General features: G+C 40.4%; 1 long non-coding RNA gene across 1 annotated transcript in view; it reads left to right on the top strand.

The window, feature by feature from the left end:
• Window positions 1–244: 244 nt before the first annotated feature.
• Window positions 245–14,253, top strand: part of LOC141583983 (uncharacterized) — a 41,555-nt gene continuing 27,546 nt past the window's right edge. The window contains exon 1 of the long non-coding RNA XR_012516820.1: window positions 245–1,553. This is a non-coding gene — a long non-coding RNA (uncharacterized LOC141583983). The remainder of the gene's footprint in view (window positions 1,554–14,253) is intronic.

Raw genomic sequence — 14,253 nt, 5'->3', positions numbered from 1 at the left:
ATCGTGTGGTCCTTTTGTGTGACTACTGCAAGCTGCAGTGATGCTGGGGCGGGAGGCAGTGGAGTTAGACCCTGCATGTCTCTTTCAAGTGTTAGTGGACTGTTTTGTTGAAATCTTGCTTATTTCTGGAGTCTTTTGTTATTGTTGCTTTTGTTATTTTTTTAATATTTTTTTTGGTCTTTAACTGCTTCATTATCTAGTCCAGTAGTGAATAGATTCATCCAAACTGAATTTACTGGGAGGCCGAGGCAGGCAAATCACTTGTGGTCAGGAGTTCAAGACCAGTCTGGCCAACATGGTGAAACCCTGTCTGTACTAAAAATACAAAAATTAGCCAAGCATGGTGGCACACACCTGTGGTCCCAGTTACTTGGGAGGCTGAGGGAGGAGAATTGCTTGAACCCGGGAGGCAGAGGCTGCGGTGAGCTAAAGTGATGCCACTGTACTCCAATGTGGGCTATAGAGCGAGACTCTGTCTCAAAAACAAAAAAACAAATAAACCCTTCCAAACCACATCTAGACAACTCACAATAACTGTGGAGACAGGGACAGTGAGTGTCTTGCGGAGGTGCACAGTTGTGGGAGATGGAAATGCCATAAAAACCCAATATAGAGGCTGATTCAAAGAAGGCAGAATGTAGAATTCAAATAATCAATCAATCACAAAGCACTTACTAAACACCTATCATGTTCTAAATCTGTATGGTCCCTGTCACCTTTTATTTGCTCTCTACACTTATGATTGGACAGACATGATGTGCTTCCAGCACTGAGGGAGGGTCAATGGAGGTGTACATGGAACATTTTCTTTTAATACAATTTTGCAATTTAGTGAAGACTCAAAATTTTGCTTATCAGAGGAGGACTTTATTCAGATGGCATAAGAGTACTAATTAGGATCCTTTATTTGTGTAAGAAAATGTTTCTTTTTTGCAATGGAGTCTGGCTCTTTCACCCAGGCTGGAGTGCAGTGGCACGATATTGGCTCACTGCAACCTCCACCTCCTGGGTTCCAGTGATTCTTCTGCCTCAGCCTCCCTAGTAGCTGGGACTACAGGTGTGCACCACCATGCCTGGGTAATTTTGGTATTGTTCAGTAGAGATGGGGTTTCATTATATTGGCCAGGCTCGTCTCGATCCCCTGATCTCATGACCCACCCACCTTGGCCTCCTAAAGTACTGGGATTACAGGTGTGAGCCACCGTGCTCAGCCTTGGAAGTGTTTCTTAATAGTGCATGTTAAAAAAAACCCCAAAGCATGTCTATAGATGTCATGTTTTATTTGGCAGAGAAAAGTCCCACTGTACAAGGCAGACTTAAAAGGATTTGAACATAAGAAGAGTCCGATGCGTTTGCTTTTCTTCTCAGGGAGAAGAATCCCTGACTTCAGAACCCCTGAGGTCCTGCAAGTGATTTGTATTAGAGCATCCCTGCAGTTGACGGACAGTCACCAGATGCTGGATTGATCTGCAAGTGCCAGAAGTGCACAAAGACATCACTCCAGCGAGAAAGAGCTCTGAGCTGGAGTGTGACGCCAGCGCCCTGGAGGACTGGTAGGAAACATCATAAACTTTCTCCCTCTTTGACAGAGCTGCTGTTTTAGTCCTTAGTAAACCAGCAAGGCCTATAGGTAATCACCTTGGTTGAAGAAATGGATTTAGGTGCCAGGACTCCTTCAGATCTATGCAGAGCTGGGGTGGGTTGTGTGGGCACAGGGGATGTTAAAAATGCTTTAGATTTTGGCAGGCTGAGCTTGGTTTCTCAGTAACAAAGGGCAAGCTTCTGACTCCTTATCAGAGATGAAGGATGTTTCAGTATTAAGCTACATCGTTTTTCTTGAGGTCAAAACGTTTTGTAAGCATACATCTCTGGAATCACAAATGGAAACATTTAAATTGTTTTGCAGAAATTGATTTTATGGTTTTTTTTCAGGAACTTTTTTTTTCTTTTTAAGGTAAGGTAGGTATCCTTCTAATATTCTTCTAGCTTTAACGAACCTCCTGTTTTCTGGGATTTTAAAAATTCAGTGAAACTGACCTGGAAAAGGTGATCAAGAATAAAGATAGCAGTCTCTCTCTCTCTCTCTCTCTCTCTCTCTCTCTCTCTCTCTCTCTCTCTCTAACTCTCTCTCTCTCTCTCTCTCTGTGTGTGTGTGTGTGTGTGTGTGTAATTGTGCAGGTGTGATGAATGAGAATTGCTGCTACATAACAGGCAAAACATAGATTTGTGAATCAGATAGGCACAGCTAATACTCTGACTCCAGCAAGTAAGTGTTTTGGCGCAAGTTAGATGACCTCAGATTTCTCATCTGTAACATGGGTATAATCTTATCTATTTAGCACAGTATTTAGCACTAGCACACAGAAGAGGTGCTCAAGAAATGGCATCTTTGATTATAATAACAATTATTATTATGCCTTTTAACTCAATAGGCTAGGAAAAAGTTTGTGAAATTCATGGTCCACACTTACAGTTTTAGAAGTTCTACAGCTTTTGACTTTTGCTATTTGGGTAGTGAATCTTCACGCCTGTTAATTTCTGTTTCGGGACTCCAGACTTTGAAGTGTGTATAGATTTTATGCCAAGGCGATCGAAAACCAGGAGCTGAGACTCATGGGTTGTGGACAAGATGGCTGGCCAATCCATTGTGTGTAGCATTCCTAAGTCTTAAATTGGTCATTCTTAAGGCCTAATAATGCCATTGATCAAGATAACTTGGAGTCATTACAGTTAACTTGTTTGCCAAATAAATGAATAAAAAAGAGTATACATTACTGGAACTTTCCTTCAGCTCAGTCCCACAACAACTGAGTGAAATTTGATAGAATGGGACTCAGATAGGAATGTTTTTGGAAAAGCTTCTCTGGTGAATCTCCTGCATACCCAGATTTGAGATCCACTGACTCCAAACATTTTAAATTTATTTTTAATGAATTAATTGCCACTTCTTAACAGCCAGGACTGTAAGTCCTTTTTATTTAACGTTTTTCTTTCTCTGTTGTCACTCTGGGGGCTATTTGTCCTTTCTCCTCCTTTTCTGTATTCCAGTTGGAAACATCTAATGATGTTTATAATATCTAGGGAAGCAGCTAACCAAACTTGTTAGAATTGCGGTTCATGATCCTTCTACCCATTTGGCTAGTGGCTTTTTGGTTCTATGAACTTCCAGTTTCAAGAGCACCAAGTATTAAAATGTCTGTAGTTCTTAGATCGTGGGGACTGAGAACTAAGGAGCCTGGAAACATGAATCATGGAGAAGAGAGTCAGCCAGTCCGTTTGGTAGTCAGTGGCTTCACAATTCTTAAATTGTAGCGCTTGAGCAGGAACCCCAGGGAATGCACTAGGTACTAAAAGGCGGAGCAGAAGCCACGGAGTACATGGAGGGCTGTGTTTTAGTGCCACCTCCGTCATTAGCTGTGTGACCTTGGGCCAGTAGTTTACCTCACTGGACCTGTTTCTTTTCTTGTAAAACTAGATAAAAATTTATGAAATATTTCCAGGAGAAAAATCATAGAGAATAATGTAACAATTACATGTGCTCCTACCACTCACTCTAATAAATCTTATTACTTTTCCATGATGACTTCTTTATATGTTTGAAGACAATTTTGAAGCCTCTTTTGAACCCCCTCCCTAATCTTATTCTCTTTCCTTCACCCCTAGAAATAATCATTATTCATTAATCGTTACTGGAGTTTATCATTCCATGTATATTTTATGTTATATCTATACCTATTTACAAACAATGTGTAGGATCATCTTACTGGTTTTGACACTTGAAATGCGTGCTATGACTATTCATATTATTCTTCAATGTACCTTTTTAAAATTTCCTATCGTGTTTGAGGCTAATTCATGTTGATGTATGTGGCTCTGGTTTGTTCTGTATAATGTTCCATTACATGAATATACCATTTGATGTAGCCCATTCTTCTGTTGGTGAATCTGAGGTTATTCAGGATAGAGAAATTTCACGGGTCCCTCCAGTTTGAACTTTCTAGGATCTGGCATGAAAATGTAATTTTTCTGAAGAAGTTTTGTAGCAACACCTTTGGCCTTTCCCACTGTCTCAGGTGTCTGCTTTTTCAAGGGGGACCTCGTGGGCATGTGGGAGATTGCAGAAGTCGGATCTTTGGCTGCTGGGGTCATCCCCATGTTTAGTGAGCACAAAGAGGTCGTTATCATGTGGATCAAAAAGCACAGACTTTGGAATCAGTCAGACTTGGTTTTGCCACCTGCAAGTTGTGTAATCTTGGGCAAACTACGTAACCTCTGGGAACTTGAATTTCCTCAACTAGAAAATTAGAAATGCATGGTTGGGCGTGGTGGTTCATGCCTGTAATCCTAGTACTTTGGGAAGCCGAGGCAGGCTGATTGCCTGAGCTCAGGAGTTCGAGAGCAGCCTGGTCAACATGGTGAAACCCCATCTCTACTAAAATACAAAGAATTAGCCAGGCGTGGCAGTGTCCTCCTGTAATCCCAGCTACTTAGGAGGATGAGGCAGAAGAATTGCTTGAACTCGGGAGGCGGAGGTTGCAGTGAGCCGAGATGGCACCACTGCACCCTTTCCTGGGCAACAGAGTGAGACTCCATCTCCAAAAAAAAAAAAAAAAAAAAGAAAAGTAGGAAAACATTTTTTCCTGCTTATGGTTGCCATGAGGATTAAAGACGATAATGTATATAAAGTACCTGGCAGCATGCATGCTTCCCAGTAAGTGCTTGATAAAGTGATAGAGCATATAGTGTGTGTGTGTGTGTGTGTGTGTGTGTGTGTGTGTGTGCATGTGAGAGGGAGAGGTAGAGAAAGAGAGGATAAGAGAATGCCAAGGCTCTGCCAGGACCAGCGGGCATCCTCCCAAATTATTTCCCCAAGTTATTTCCAACTTAAGAAGCCTAGCACTTAGTTCATACTTAATAAATATCTGATTACAAAAATGAATAAACAAGTATGTAAATATATGAGTGAGACAATTAGAAACGTGCATTGACCAGTGTGATCAATGGAAGCAAGTTTATGAAATGACCACAGAGCAGCTTTTCAGTAGTTTCTATTAGTAGGGGGTGACTCAGAAAAGTTGAGAACATTTTTCCTGAAGATCAAATATTCTATTGTACAAATCGGTCACATCTTTAAATTCCCTAAAATAATCCTGCTGAAGTTTTAGATAAATGGTGGCCCCAGAAGCAGCATCCAGCTCAGATATGCCCTACCCTTTCCTATTTGTCACTGTCACAACTCTCTGTTCTAATTATTCCATCCTGTTTGATCAGCGTTCATCCTCTAGACAGCCTGACTTCTTAAGTGAATGTCCACGTTTACACTAGAGCAGCAGGCACTTCCTGGCTGGCTCCTTCCAGACAAGGAGCCTCTGTTCGCCTTGGGACTGGGGAGCAAACAGCCTCTGACTGTCCCAGCTGGTGAGCAATAAGCCCAGTCCTGGGACAGGATATTTCACGTACATATTTCTGAGCAATAAGATGGGAAGCAAACCAATTGGTTATAAGATTGCCAGCCTTTGAAAAAGCAACACGCAGCAATAGCATTTATAGGCTAATGTTTAAGAAAATAAAACCTGTCTATCTACCCGAGATTCCTTTTAAGTGGTAGAGAGTTTGCAAAGGTGTACCATTTCTAAATAAAGTGCTTTTGACAGGAGCTCATGCTGAATGATGGTAGAGTATTGTTACGGTTCTGTTTTACTTTTGAGGCTGTGTTTGTGTCCTGTCTGAAGCCTTTAAAAATACTGTATAGACATGTGAGAAACCAGTTTACTTGACTCCTATTTTTAAAAAAAAGGAAAAGAAAACTCACGTTTCTGCTTGACTTAGAGGTTAGTAAATTGAGTGTGGCCGGTTTGTGGTCATTGGGTTTGCTTAGGCTAAATGGATTCAAATCCCTGCTTTGAATCTGCTTTGGCCTGTCTTGGGGGTCAGGTTGGGACCTTTTGTTCAGGGCCATCTTGAGTGGCAGGAGGGCCAGGGAGGTGGAGGAATGACAAGTATTATAAGACTGTGGGTGGCTATTGTCTGGAAGCTCTAGCTTCCAGAGCCCAACTATTTTCTTCTGTTGAGGGGAAAGCTGGAGAGGGAGAGAGGAGAGAGGAGAGAGGAGAGAGGAGAGAGGAGAGAGGAGAGAGGAGAGAGGAGAGAGGAGAGAGGAGAGAGGAGAGAGGAGAGAGGAGAGAGGAGAGAGGAGAGAGGAGAGAGGAGAGAGGAGAGAGGAGAGAGGAGAGAGGAGAGAGGAGAGAGGAGAGAGGAGAGAGGAGAGAGGAGAGAGGAGAGAGGAGAGAGGAGAGAGGAGAGAGGAGAGAGGAGAGAGGAGAGAGGAGAGAGGAGAGAGGAGAGAGGAGAGAGGAGAGAGGAGAGAGGAGAGAGGAGAGAGGAGAGAGGAGAGAGGAGAGAGGAGAGAGGGAAAGAGAAACAGAGTAGAAGGAGAGGCAGAAGGTAAGGGCCAGAGCAGCCCCAAGCCTGGCCGTCCGTCACTGCCTCCATCCCCCACCCCACTAACCCATCGCCTTCTCACTGACCCAGACACAGAATATAAATGAAACACTTTGCCGGTGCAGGACACTAACTGGCAGTGGCCTGCTGGAGCTAAGGCCATTTTCTAAGCAACTCACTAATCAGAAGTGACTGAGGCTCTGAAGAGAATACAGCCCAGCCTGGGATCCACCCTCCATGCTAATGAAGAAGGCAGTGAGGTGGATAATTAAGGGCAGTGATGTGAATAATTCCAAACTGATAATTCGAAGGTAATGAAATGCATTAGGAGTTTGGGGCAGCAGATTTCCCTTACCAGACAGGGCTGTTTTATGATGAAATGAGCTTGCCTTTTCTAAGCACAGACCAGCTGACTCTGAGTGGAGCTGGCCTGGGAAGACTGGGGTTGCAGGGAGGAGCTGACCCGGGATTAGGGATTCATGCAGCCATTCAAGACAATGTTTAGGAAGCTTACATAACCACATAGGGAGACACGTGTGGTATGATTTTAAGTGAAAAAAAGAAAGAAGCATGCTAAGTGAATATTTTGGCCAGCTACTGCAATGTATAAAACAAACAGAACCAATAAACCAAAACTTTATGTATGTGGAAAAAAGATCAGAAAGGATCCAATTAGAGGTTGAATGCCCTTATCTTAAATGCTTGGACAGGAACTGTTTTGGAGTTTGGATTTTTTTGAATTTGGGAATATTTGCCTTATACTTACCAGCTGAACATCCCAAACTGAAAAATCCAAAAGCAAAAAAACTCAAAATGAGAATTTCCTTTGAGTGTCATGTCAGTGTTTCTAAAGTTTCAGATTTTGGAGCATTTGCATTTTGGGTTTTTGAATTTTGGATGCTTAACCTGCATTAAAAAGTTTAATAGTAGTTACCTGGGTGACAGAGGCCGGGAGTGGTAGCTTGAGCCTGTAATGATAGAACTTTGGGAGGCTGAGGCAGGCGTATTGCCTGAACTCAGGAGTTCCATACCAGCCTGGGAAACATAGTGAAACTCCAACTCTTAAAAAAGAAGAAGAAAGTAGTCGTCTGGGTAGTGGGACTATGGGTTATTTCTTTTATTCTTCTCTCTAATATTATTTTCTAAATTTTCTGACATTAACTCAAACCATTTTCATAATGTAAAAGGTGAACATACTAAAATAAAAATTAGCTGTAGCATAATTCTTCCCCAGAATGGACAGCAGAGATCTGACAGATGCTAACTTTGTGACTAGCGAATGGGGTGTGCAGTCTAGAGAGGCTACATTTTGCTGTGTATGTTGTTAGAGGTCCTGGCAGCCCTATTCTGGATAGAAATATTTCCTCTGCGAGATTCGGAATGTGGCTGGGCATGGTGGCTCATGCCTGTAATCCCAGGAATTTGGGAGGCTGAGGCAGGAGAATCATTTGAGGCCAATAATTCAAGACGAGCCTGGGAAACACAGTGAGACCCACATCTCTAAAATAATAATAATAATAATAATAATAATAATAATTAATTAATTAAAAATAAAAAATAGCCAGCCATGGTGTATAGCCCCAACTATTCCAGAGGCTGAAGTGGGAGAGTCACTTGAGCCTAGGAGTTCGAGGCTTCAGTAAGCTGTGATCATACCGCTGCACTCCAATCTGGGTGACAGAGTGAGATCCTATCTCTTAAAAAACCAAAATGAAATAAAATAAAAAAGAAATTCAGACTGTCTATAAAATCTCCCTGGCTCGGCTTTTCTAAAAGCTTATGAGATGTTTTCAGAGACGGCCGCTTTTTGGCTACTGTGTTTCTGTGTTCTCCTTAGGGTAGAACCAATTTCTACCACGTTTATTAGCTTTATGGAACCTCCTCCTTGTTGCGCATCCTTCTCCAGTCTTCTAGTTTTAGAACTAGTTATGAACATAACACTATCAAATTTACATGGACTCCTTAGTTTACTAAATCATGGGGCTGGCCAAGCTGTAGGGTTTACAAGAGATAGCTGGGAGGCAATGACTGATTACTTCTCATTCTTACAGATGAGGCTAATGTAGGAGACTTGGTAGTGAATTACTTATTTTACCAAGATTTTCATTTAATGAAGGTGATCTACTACCTCAAAATGAAACCCATACTTTCTTCTGCAAATTTTTGGATTTTTAAACATAAAATCTGTTATGGTCTAAATGTTTATGTCTCCCCTACAAAAATTCACATGTTGAAATCCTAACTCCCCAGGTTATGGAATTGGGAGGTGGGGCCTTTTGAATGTGATTAGGTCATGAAGACAGACCCTTATATTATAAGGGGCTGAAGAGACCAGAGTTCTTCCTTTCCAGCATTTCAGGACACAGTGAAAAACTGACCTTCACAGAATCTGCTAGCACCCCGATCTTGGACTTCCCTGCTTCCTGAACTGTGAGAAAAGAATTTCTGTTTATAAGCCACCTAGTTTATGGCATTTTGTTATAGCAGCCTGAATGGACTGAGAGGACCGTCTTAGAAACTCTTTGATGCTTAATCTCACAATGTTGCTTTTGTGAATTTTTACTGAATCTGCCAGGGGTTTGTGCTGCCGTTAGCCATGACCTTGTTTAGGGTTGGATGAGTGTTAAATTATTGTGCATTGCTGGAGAGTTAAGATCACTCTGTAGTTGATAACAGTATTTATTGTGATCTTAGGATATAAGCCAGATTCTAAAGTCTTGTCCTAAGAGTTTAACGTATATAGTTGCTCTCATGTGTAATCGTTTCATAGTTGTATATATTGCAACTTTTGTAACTTAGAAAATGAGAACAACGATCCTCACCTCCAAAGCTATTAAGACAATTAACTACAACAGTATGGTTGGTATAGTGCTTGGCAGATTCTAAGTGACATATTGGACCTGTTAAGCAGATGCATGCCAGTTACAAGGCTCACTCAGACAAAGCCAAAGGATGTTTACCAAACCCACAGCCCCTTCTGAGCACTTCCTCATGTGGAGGCCACCATGCTTGTATTCCAAGGCCCTGCCCTGTTGAATTCTGAGGATTAGACTCAGGGACGGCATTGAACCTAAAAATAGTCATTCTCTAGCTGATCGATAGCTGATGTAGTTATACCTGTCTCTGCCTATCCGGAAAAATAGTGGCTAGTCCACTCAATCCGGTCCTGTTTTAGAGAGCTGGACTCATGACATACTTGGAGGATCCAGCAGCAGGAGCAACACAGACTGAGCTACAGCTCTTCTCTGCTTCACTCCTTTTCCTCTCTCCCCTTTCTTCTAGAAACAGACCCCAACCTTCTAGCTGTAGCTACCTTAGCTGGGTCAGAGTACTTTCCTTGGATTTTTCTGATTAGGTTCAGGTTCTTCTCAGGTTAGGAGGTTCTGTGCAGCCAGGCTTCCTATGCACATGTCTGCAAGGGCCAGGTGGGTAACTTCAGTGAGAATCGACCAGGTGCAAAAATAATGGGGCTGAGAGGTCCCAGGGCCAAGCACAAAGCATGTCGGCCAAAGGCAACCAAATTAAAGGAGCATGTGTATTTGTCTTGGCCAATGAAATAAGGGAAGTTTTAATGTAGTCCCCACTTCCAGATAATGTCAACTCAGAAGCCTAGTGTGAGATCCACTCACCCTAAAGATGGACTTTCTCCGGGAAGAGAGACCATGACTACAAGTACTTTATGGAAGGTGGCTCTTTGTTTGGTAACTGTCTAAACAATATCGAAGATAGAAACCCTAAAGGAGAAGATGGATCTATGTGTCTGAATAAATAAAACTTCCGTAAGTTAAAAAATAATTGTAAATATAAGTATATGTACATAATAATATGCTATACAATAAATAATATACAATATATAAATATAATAACTAAATTACAAGACAAATGATAAGCTTTAAAAAGTACTTACATTGGTCTACGTGTCTGTTTTCGTATCAGTTCCATGTCGTTTTGGTTACAGTAGCTTTGCAGTGTGGTTTGACATTGGGCAGTGTGATTCTTCCAGCTTTGTTCTTTTTGCATAGGATTGCCTTGGCTGTTTGGGCTCTTTTTGGTCCCCTAGGAATTTTAGAATAGTTTTTTTCTAGTTCTGTAAGAGCCCAGAAATAAAGTCACACACCTACAACAATCTGATCTTTGACAAAGCTGACAAAAACAAGCAGGGGGGAAGGACTCCCTATTCAGTAAATGGTGCTGGGATAACTGGCCGGCCATATGCAGAAGATTGAAGCTGGCCCTCTTCCTTTCACAGCATACAAAAATCCACTCAGGATGGATTAAAGATCTAAATGTAAAACCTAAGACTATAAAAACCTAGAAGACAACCTATGAAATACCATTTTCGACGTACAAACTGGCAAAGATTTCATGATGAAAGTGCCAAAAGCAATTACAACAAAAGAAAAAAAATGACAGATGTAAGCGCTTCTGCACAGCAAAAGAAACTTTCAACAGAGTAAGACAGGCAACCTGCAGAATGGGAGAAGATAGTTGCAAAATATACATCTGACGAAGGTCTAATATCCAGAATCTACAAGGAAATTAAACATGCGAGCAAAAACCAAACAACCCCATTGAAAAGTGGGCAAAGGACACAAAAAGACATCAGAAGAAGACATACCTGAGTCATGAGTCTACCTATGTAAGAAACCAGCTTATGTACCCCTGAACCTAAAATAAAAGTTACCATTTTTTTTAAACAATTACTTAGAATCGATATTTTTTGATGCTGCTCACTATGGCTGATACTAATACTGTGTCCCATTTATTTGTTTTCTTTCTGCATCACTTTATTCAGATAGACAAATCCAGGCAACCTTTTCCATGAGGCAACAGGGTACCAATTATCCCGTGGGTCTTACGTCCTACTCCATCTGAGCAACCAAACCCCTAAAAATCAGGCTGATTTAGACTGCTGATTTAGACTGACTTAAGACTGCTAGGAGAAGTTCAGTGCTTGGTTTGTGAACTTTTTCTTGTCATTTCTATGATACATTATTGTCAAACTGGACTCTCAGATAATGTATAGTGAGGGGAACTTTGAAACATAAATTTGTTTTCTATTATTTGCCATTCTTGGGGTGCAACAACAAAACTCTGCTGCCCGGTGGGGAAGAATGACCTTGTCTCTTGTGTGTCCCTGGCTCCCGGTCACACCGTTGGAAGGATGATTATACCTCCCTGCACAAATGAATGATTATCTACAAGTATGTAGTATTTAAATGAGCTCAGTTCAAAGAAACTTCCCACATTACCTGTTCTTGTTGATACTATCTTCTAACCTGTGAATTAATTAAAACACCTGGGTTTTAAACTGGCAACATCATTCTCCGGCTATAATTTCCTTTGTGACCCAGGAAAGCCCCTAAGTTATAGATCTACTTCATAAAATTAAAAATCCTTGTTAATATTGAATAGTACAAGTGTGTTGCTCTACTTTAAAAATGTGCCGGACCTTGTAACTTCGTCTGCAATGTCACAGAACTTGGACAGCTTTGGGAAATAGGCTGTAATTGGAAGACAGAAACACGGTTTAAGGAAAGCAGAATACATACACACAGAGAAATTCTCATTGATGGGAACTGTTTGTCGAGATATTCTTGTCAAAGGATTTTTTAAAGATGCAAAGCAAGAAAACTAGAGGGTAAGCAGGGGAAATCATCACTTTTTTTGGTAGATAAGATAGGGTTAATTCAGGTAGAACCCGTAGGCTGTGCCTCTTTAGTTTTAGGGCCCTTTAATGCCAATGTCTGGGAAGATCTTTGGAAGGAGGAAGGGAAAGCAAATCATAAAGTTGAAAAACAAAAAGGCCTGTCATTCTGGTTATTTTGTATAATAAACCACCTGAAAACACAGTGGCATAACACAGCATTCAGTATTATCTCATGATTCTGAAGGTTGACATGGCTGGAAGACCTGAGGGCTGGTGGATCATCACTCTCCATAGTAGCCTTTCCACGTTGCTAGCTTGGGCTTCCTCACAGCATGGAGATCACAGGTTGGTCTGATTTTTTACATGCTGGCTTGCCTGTGCCAGAGCAAGTGTTCTAAGAAGCCAAGGTGGAAGTTGCCAGTTCTGTTAAAAGTGAAGGCCAACCTTGCAGAGTGTTACTTCTGCCATTCTGTGTTGGTCACAGGCCAGCCACTATTCAAGAGGAGATGAAACCAACCATACCTCTTGATGGGAAGTGTGAACGAGTTTGTTGCCTCTTGAATACACCACCATCATCAAAGTGATCTTGAAGGGCAGGAGAAGAATCAAATTAAAGCTCAAAGGAGCTATGTGGAAGGATGGCTTTTCTTTTCCATTGTGCTCAACTTTATGGTACTTTTTTTTTTTTTTTTTTTGCCTCAATAATTGGAGAAGGATATAAGAAATTTGGAGAAGTTTCAGAGAGAAGAGGACCTCACGAGATGATTGAAATGTTGGGAAGTAGGATCTGAACAGAGAGATTAAAAGAAGTAGGATTGATTAGCCTGAAGCAGGGAAGGCTGAGAGGCAGCCAAATAATCATTTTCAAATACATGAGGATTGCTATAAAGTTGTTGCATGACCAGAGAAAGCTGAGCTTAAAGGAACTGGGTTGAAAACAATGAAGAATTTCTTAATCAAGATATGAGCACCTCTGAGATGTGAAGGAAATTCCCTTCTCTGAAGCCTTTTGAAAGAGAATATGTGCTATGTGCCTATAAAAGATTTAAGATTAACTTTACAGGAGACAGAAATGGTAGATCAGATTATCTCTCTTTCTTTTGGTAGCCAAATTAGTTTTTCAAGTGAAACCTTATTTAGAACACATGAAAAGTGATGTTGTTTGGTTGAGGTAAGGGCACAGCTGAAGCCACATTCTTCTCTTTCCCATTCCTTATTTTCCCAAGCGGCTACAAAGGTCACTGTTGGAGCCACAGAGACCCAGCTAAAAATGGTTTGAAAATTATTAAAATGGAGGTTTTTTCCAAATTACATTTAGGCTTTGAAATTTTGCAAAATTGCTGAATTCTTTTCATGGTTCAAATTGGTGAGATTAGGTTATTTCTGAACTCAGATTCTATTTTCTTGTGTATTGTCACATAGCACTCTTACATTCTTTTGTTAGTAGTACATTTGTTACTAACTCTAAGAAAAGCAATGATTAACATTTATATATCTTTTGATAAATACTTTTGTCTAATTTACTATTCATTAGTAAATGATGAAGAGTAAACTATTCATCAAATCTACTAAACGTCAAGTAAATTTACTAAACTTTGAATGTACTAAATTGAAGTAATTTACTAAACTTGAATAAAGAGAAAATCTTATTATAACCCTCAAGGCTATCACCCCAATGTTACTATGTGGATAGTTTCATGAATAATCCATTTACTTTGGAGTATTCTAGCACCATTTTAATACACACACATTTTATTTTCTTGAATGAAGTTTAGTAAATTACTTCTGCCATTCTGTGTTAGTTCAGAAATAACCTAATCTCATCAATTTGAATTTAATAAACTTTATTCAAGTTTAGTAAATGTACTTGAATGAAGTTTAGTAAATTCGAAGAATAGTTTTACTTCATTAGTGATTTAATTTCACTAATGGTCAATGAAATTGGTGGTTTGCTTTATTAACCTTTAAATTAAATCTTTGTAAAAAAGAGAAAATCTTATTATAAGCCCCAAGGCTATCACCCCAATGCTATTATTTGGATAGTTTCATGAATAATCCATTTACTTTGGTATATTCTAGCACCATTTTAATACACACATGTATTATTACAACTTTAACACTAGATCAAGTTTACATTAAAACATTTAGATATACAAAGATTT

This window comes from Saimiri boliviensis, chromosome 3 (assembly GCF_048565385.1).
Source record: "Saimiri boliviensis isolate mSaiBol1 chromosome 3, mSaiBol1.pri, whole genome shotgun sequence".
NCBI classification, from domain to species: domain Eukaryota; kingdom Metazoa; phylum Chordata; class Mammalia; order Primates; family Cebidae; genus Saimiri; species Saimiri boliviensis.
Note: the sequence above shows the minus strand (reverse complement) of the source record. Positions and strands in the feature narration are given on the sequence as shown.